This window comes from Helianthus annuus, chromosome 13 (assembly GCF_002127325.2).
Source record: "Helianthus annuus cultivar XRQ/B chromosome 13, HanXRQr2.0-SUNRISE, whole genome shotgun sequence".
Classification (NCBI taxonomy): Eukaryota; Viridiplantae; Streptophyta; class Magnoliopsida; order Asterales; family Asteraceae; genus Helianthus; species Helianthus annuus.
This window is the reverse complement of record NC_035445.2, coordinates 113,107,255-113,115,270: the sequence shown is the minus strand read 5'-3', so window position 1 is coordinate 113,115,270 and position 8,016 is coordinate 113,107,255.

Here is an 8,016-nt window from a genome sequence, read left to right as displayed (position 1 = left end):
CGGGCCATGTGGCAAAAGTCAGTGTCAGCGATGCAACAAGATGGGGCATGAAGCCAAAGATTGTAGGAGTCAATTCCCAGCCAGGCAGAATCAGCAACAACCCCAACAACAACAGCAGCAAGGAAATAACCGTGGGTGCTACAAATGTGGAGCAACGGGGCACATGCGAAGGGATTGCCCCGAACTAAACCAGAACCGCAACAACAACCAGGGAGCGGGAAACAACGATCAAAACAACAATGCTGGGAATGGTGCAAGAGGAAGGGCTTTTGTGATTGGAGCTGGAGAAGCAAGTAATGACCCCAACGTCGTAGCGGGTAAGTTCCTACTCGATGATCGTTATGTTTCTGTATTATTTGATTTCGGAGCCGATGCTAGTTATGTATCCCTGCATATTAGTAAAGAAGCTTAAGCACCCGCCTTCGTTACTAAGTTCTAAACACATCGTCGAGTTAGCTAATGGTAGAAACATCGAGGCCTCACATGTGATCCACGACTGCAAGCTAGTATTGTCTGGTCAGACGTTTAGCATCGATCTCTTCCCTATTGCTCTTGGAAGCTTCGACGTCGTCATCGGTATGGATTGGTTATCCAAACATCACGCGGAAATCCTCTGTCAAGAGAAAATGGTTCGCATTCCCCGCCGTTCTGGCAAACCCCTCATCGTACAAGGTGACAAAGGCGGAGAAGTCACAGGCATCATCTCGTTCTTAAAGGCCCAGAAGTGCTTACAAAAGGGGCACACCGCTATCTTAGCACTTGTCACCAACACACAGGAAAAGGAAAAGAGGATTGAAGATTTTCCAGTGGTACGCGACTACCCCGAGGTGTTCCCTGAAGAACTACCTGGACTCCCTCCCCACCGTCAGGTCGAATTCCAAATCGAGCTAGCTCCCGGAGCAGCGCCCATAGCTCGTGCGCCTTATCGACTAGCCCCCGCAGAACTGAAGGAACTCTCTACGCAACTACAGGAACTATTGGATAAAGGATTTATCCGTCCTAGTTCGTCGCCCTGGGGAGCACCAGTGCTCTTTGTTAAGAAGAAGGATGGCACCTTCCGAATGTGCATCGACTATCGTGAGCTGAACAAGGTCACCATCAAGAATCGCTACCCTCTCCCGCGTATCGACGATCTATTCGATCAGTTGCAGGGATCGAGCTACTACTCTAAGATTGACCTACGATCAGGCTATCATCAGCTAAGAGTCCGTAATAAAGACATCTCCAAAACTGCCTTCAGAACCCGTTATGGTCATTAAGAATTCCTCGTCATGCCCTTTGGAATGACCAACGCGCCTGCGGTATTCATGGACCTCATGAACCGAGTGTGCAAGCCTTACCTCGACAAATTCGTGATTGTGTTTATCGACGACATCCTGATCTACTCGAAAAGTCAAGAAGAGCACGAACAGCACCTACTCCTTATCCTCGAACTCCTGCGCAATGAGCAACTGTACGCCAAGTTCTCGAAATGCGACTTCTGGCTTCGAGAAGTCCATTTCCTTGGGCACATGGTCAATAAGGACGGGATTCACGTCGACCCAGCTAAGATCGACTCTATAAAGAATTGGCCTACCCCTAAGACTCCGACCGAAGTTCGTCAATTCTTGGGATTGGCAGGATACTATCGTAGATTTATCAAGGGATTCTCGAAGATTGCTCAGCCTCTCACGACTCTTACTCAGAAGGGTATTGCTTACAAATGGAATGAAGCTCAGGAATCCGCATTTCAGAAGCTAAAGGATAACCTCTGTAGTGCTCCTATTCTCTCGTTACCTGAAGGTACCGACGACTTTGTGGTTTACTACGACGCGTCTATTCACGGGCTCGGTTGCGTGTTAATGCAACGCGAGAAAGTTATTGCCTACGCCTCTTGACAACTTAAGACTCACGAAAGGAACTACACTACGCACGAATTAGAACTGGGAGCAGTGGTTTTTGCTCTTATGATATGGAGACATTACCTGTACGGTACCAGATGCACTATTTACACCGATCACAGGAGTCTCGAGCATATCTTCAAGCAAAAGGAATTAAACATGCGACAACGTCGATGGGTCGAACTCTTGAATGATTATGAATGCCCAATCAAGTATCATCCGGGCAAGGCCAATGCCGTGGCAGACGCCCTTAGCCGAAAAGACACTGCGCCCAAGCGCGTGCGAGCGCTACAACTTACCATCCAGTCCAACCTCCCAACTCAGATTCGAAATGCTCAGGCTGAAACTCTGAAACCGGAGAACATCAGGGCTGAGTCCTTGCGAGGATCGAGGCAGCGATAAGAACAAAAAGAAGATGGCGCATACTATGTGACAGGGCGCATTTGGGTTCCACTCTATGGAGACCTACGTGAACTTGTGATGGACGAAGCCCATAAGTCCCGCTACTCAGTACATCCTGGTTCGGATAAGATGTACCATGACTTAAGGACTACGTATTGGTGGCCTGGCATGAAAGCCCACATAGCAACGTATGTCAGCAGGTGTTTGACCTGCGCAAGAGTCAAGACCGGGTATCAGAAACCAGCGGGCCTACTCCAACAACCCGAAATCCCGAAATGGAAATGAGAGCAAATTTCCATGGATTTCGTCACTGGCCTACCTAGATCCCAACGCGGGAATGACACTATTTGGGTGATAGTAGATCGATTGACCAAGTCTGCACACTTTCTGGCCATTAAGGAAACAGACAAGTTTTCTACCTTGGCAGAAGTTTACTTAAAGGAAGTGGTTTCGAGGCACGGGGTGCCAACTTCCATTATTTCCGACCGAGACGCTCGTTTTACTTCGGAGTTGTGGCAAGCTATGCACAAATCCTTTGGCTCACGTTTGGACATGAGCATCGCTTATCACCCACAAACGGATGGGCAGTCTGAACGCACCATCCAAACCCTGGAAGACATGCTTAGAGCATGTGTGACCGATTTTGGCAAGAATTGGGAGAAGCATCTACCGCTAGTGGAATTCTCCTACAATAACAGCTACCACACCAGCATTCAAGCAGCACCCTTCGAGGCATTGTACGGTCGTAAATGCCGATCACCTCTTTGCTGGGCGGAAGTTGGTGACAGCCAGGTCACAGGCCCAGAGCTGGTAGTAGACACAACGGAGAAGATTGCCCAGATCAGACAACGCATGGCGGCAACTCGTGACCGTCAGAAAAGCTACGCTGATAAGCGTAGGAAACCGCTAGAATTCCAGGTCGGGGACCGGGTTCTACTTAAAGTCTCACCCTGGAAGGGTGTGGTTCGTTTTGGTAAACGGGGCAAGCTTAATCCGCGATATGTTGGACCATTCGAAATTACCGAGAGGATCGGTAAGGTCGCTTATAGATTGAATCTGCCTGAAGAGCTGAATGCGGTGCACAATGTTTTCCACGTGTCTAATCTGAAGAAGTGTCTGTCAGATGAAACACTCATAATCCCCTTTATGGAACTCACTATTGACGAACAGCTACACTTTACTGAGGAACCGATTGAGATCACGGATCGAGAAATCAAAACCCTCAAACGTAGCCAGATACCTCTCGTGCGAGTTCGTTGGAACTCGCGACGTGGCCCAGAGTTTACTTGGGAGCAGGAAGACCAGATGAAGTGCAAGTATCCCCAGTTCTTCCCAAACGAAACCCCCAGCACTAAAGCTACAACCGAATTTCGGGACGAAATTCCAAACTAACGGGGGGATGATGTGACACCCTGTTGAAACACTCTCACACGTACTAGCTTGTCAGTGGCTGCCTTAACTTTCGGGACGAAAGTTCTTAAAACTTGGGGATAATGTGACACTTCGGGTTTTCCCGAGCAACCTTCTTGTATTAGCCTTTGGTGCACTTATATTATTAAATGAAAGTTCATGAATTATCTTAACGAGTTATGTGATCCTTGTATTAAGTATGTGAATTATATATATATGTATGTGTATAATAGTGAACCGAGACCACGACTCGAGACCACCCAGTCTCGAGTGAACAGTAAACGGTTGGGGGCTGGTTGGGCCACAAACTCCCTTAGCCCACTCGGAACCCACTTAGGGTGCACCACCTTATATATATACCTAAAACCCACACACACTCTCCTCTATACTCCCTCTCACTTCATCCTCACTCCCTCTCTCTCTAGAAAACCTTAAACCCTAACAATCAAGCTAACCTCCTTCTCCCTCTCTCGGATTCAACCGGCAACAACAAGGAACCCCGGTCAAGCTCATCATCATCACTCGGACACTTCATTTCCTCACCTTCTTCCTCGACTCGGTACCTCTTCATCAACCGGTTAGTGTTAAATGTGTGTTAAGAGTTATTTGTGTTTAATGAATAAGAAACATGACTAGTTTAGAGGTCTTTTGCATGATTTTTGTATGATTTGTGAGGTTGATAATGTGTGTGAACTACTACATGATAATGTCTTGCTAAGATGTTCAAATGGCAAAAGAATGATAGTTTAAGAATGTTTATGACCATCCGGATTATGTTAAATGCAAGGTAATCTTGATATCTAGGTGATTTTGTTCATAGAATGCATGGTTATGTAGGATGAACATGTTTGATAATATAGAAACACTAAAATGATGAACATATGATGAATATGTGTTGAATGTTGTTATAAAGTTTGAAATCTGGTTGTATGATCCATTTGATTAGGGTTTTAGACAACAAAACATGTTTGTGAACCCTCATTGGTTAGTACACAAAAATCATGGAAACAAATTCTGTAGGATAGTACAATTCGGGCAGATGCATCAGAATCAGCAGGTAAACGAGTCGAGACCAACGGTTGCGACTCGAGACCATGAAGCTACAACTCGAGACCGCAACGGTTGCGACTCGAGACCACACCGTGACAACTGGGGGTAGCTCCCCATGGCATGTATAAACCGGTAAATTAACTGGTGAAACAAGTTTTTTGTAATTAAAAACTGGACAACTCGTGAACTCGCCAACATTTTTGTTGACACTCTACTGCATGCTTTGCAGGTACCCAGTGACTCAGGAGCTTGCTACTTGGGGATGCGTAGTGGTCGTCTAACCCGTGTGTTGGGTTTTTAACAAACTTGAACTAAGAACTTTGTTTCAATGCTTCCGCTACTTATCTGAACTATTATTTAAACTTAAAACTTTTGAACTCTGACTACGATATTTGCTAGCCTTGTGGTTGGTGAGTATTACTTATGTTATTTATTATATTGCTCAGTATAATTGGTGGCTGGATCCTGGTCAGTCACGCCTCCAAGCGGTGGTGTTCCGCATGTGGATTTTGGGGGTGTGACAGCTACAACGCACGAAAAAACAACCTAGTTATTATTATTAACTAGTGCTTTCAACCCGGCGCGTTGCGCCTAGGGATTAGCAGGGTTCGATTCGGTTGTGAGTCGTGGTGGTATGGACACTCTTAAAATTAAAAGACATATATTGTACAAATCTATTAAATTAAATTGTAACAAATACATAACTTCTAAATAGTTACAAATACAATAACTTCTTAATTGTTACCAGCTCCATCAAACACCACCTACCTTACCTATGACCAAATCATTTAACTTCCTTGTTATGCTTTTCCAATGGTTGGCCAACGACAACTTTTAACCACTCGCGAAGCGTCTTCAAGGCGCCAATGCATGCCCATATAATTTTTGATGTCGTAACTATAATCAAACAATAAACTTAGAACTTCTCATATATAAAAGCGATTGTTATTACCATGATAATGGTACATAGGTGACTTAATGACTTGACACACATATCATACAACAATAATTATGATACGCTTAGTTCAGACAAAACCTTAGTGTGTGCTACATTTGGGGATACCTAATACATTATTAAATGTGTGTTATTTTTTTGTTTTTGCTTTAAAATGGTTGAGGGGTTATGAACCTAATTATTAAACGGGTTAGATAATACACAATTGGTGGGTTGGCCTTATTAAATATATATATTTTTTTATTGCTGTAGCTTTAAAAGGGTTAAAGGGTCGTGGACGTGTTTGTTTGACAGGTTAATCTGAACACACCCCCTTAAACTAAACAGGTCAACCCGAACATCACATGTTTATTAAACGGGCTAGGAATGACAACCCAAACATGATTACTCTCATTGTGAATCATGTCAAGAACATCAGGAGCTTGCTACTTGGGGATGCGTAGTGGTCGTCTAACCCGTGTGTTGGGTTTTTAACAAACTTGAACTAAGAACTTTGTTTCAATGCTTCCGCTACTTATCTGAACTATTATTTAAACTTAAAACTTTTGAACTCTGACTGCGATATTTGCTAACCTTGTGGTTGGTGAGTATTACTTATGTTATTTATTATATTGCTCAGTATAATTGGTGGCTGGATCGTGGTCAGTCACGCCTCCAAACGGGAAGACCAGATGAAGTGCAAGTATCCCCAGTTGTTCCCAAACGAAACCCCCAGCACTGAAGCTACAACCGAATATCGGGACGAAATTCCAAACTAACGGGGGATGATGTGACACCCTGTTGAAACACTCTCACACGTACTAGCTTGTCAGTGGCTGCCTTAACTTTCGGGACGAAAGTTCTTAAAACTTGGGGATAATGTGACACTTCGGGTTTTCCCGAGCAACCTTCTTGTATTAGCCTTTGGTGCACTTATATTATTAAATGAAAGTTCATGAATTATCTTAACGAGTTATGTGATCCTTGTATTAAGTATGTGAATTATATATATATGTATGTGTATAATAGTGAACCGAGACCACGACTCGAGACCACCCAGTCTCGAGTGAACAGTAAACGGTTGGGGGCCGGTTGGGCCACAAACTCCCTTAGCCCACTCGGAACCCACTTAGGGTGCACCACCTTATATATATACCTAAAACCCACACACACTCTCCTCTACACTCCCTCTCACTTCATCCTCACTCCCTCTCTCTCTAGAAAACCTTAAACCCTAACAATCAAGCTCACCTCCTTCTCCCTCTCTCGGATTCAACCGGCAACAACAAGGAACCCTGGTCAAGCTCATCATCATCACTCGGACACTTCATTTCCTCACCTTCTTCCTCGACTCGGTACCTCTTCATCAACCGGTTAGTGTTAAATGTGTGTTAAGAGTTATGTGTGTTTAATGAATAAGAAACATGACTAGTTTAGAGGTCTTTTGCATGATTTTTGTATGATTTGTGAGTTTGATAATGTGTGTGAACTACTACATGATAATTTCTTGCTAAGATGTTCAAATGGCAAAAGAATGATAGTTTAAGAATGCTTATGACCATTCGGATTATGTTAAATGCAAGGTAATCTTGATATCTAGGTGATTTTGTTCATAGAATGCATGGTTATGTAGGTTGAACATGTTTGATAATATAGAAACACTAAAATGATGAACATATGATGAATATGTGTTGAATGTGGTTGAATGTTGTTATAAAGTTTGAAATCTGGTTGTTTGATCCATTTGATTAGGGTTTTAGACAACAAAACATGTTTGTGAACCCTCATTGGTTAGTACACAAAAATCATGGAAACAAATTCTGTAGGATAGTACAATTTGGGCAGATGCATCAGAATCAGCAGGTAAACGAGTCGAGACCAACGGTTGCGACTGGAGACCATGAAGCTACAACTCGAGACCGCAACGGTTGCGACTCGAGACCACACCGTGACAACTCGAGACGGGACTCGAAACCTCTGAGGTTGCGAGTCATGCCTGCACCACTCGAGACCAACCATTACAAGCCGAGACCTCCTGGTTGCGACTCGAGACCGCATGTTCTCGAGTCGAGACCACCTTGTCTCGACTGGGCTGCTCACTTTAGCTATTGGGCCACAACGTGATTTGTTTGGGCTGCCTGTTTAACTGAACTATGTGAGTTGTTACTGTTGACTGATCCAATAGTAGAGCAGGCCCAATAACTCAACATGTAACTGTATGCATTCTATGTGTTAGATTCTAGTAGGATATACGTGATTACCTGTATCCCCAAACCTGACCGATACTGGTAACCATGTTAGGACGTGGTGACCAACAAGTTTGACCAAGTAAGCTAATCT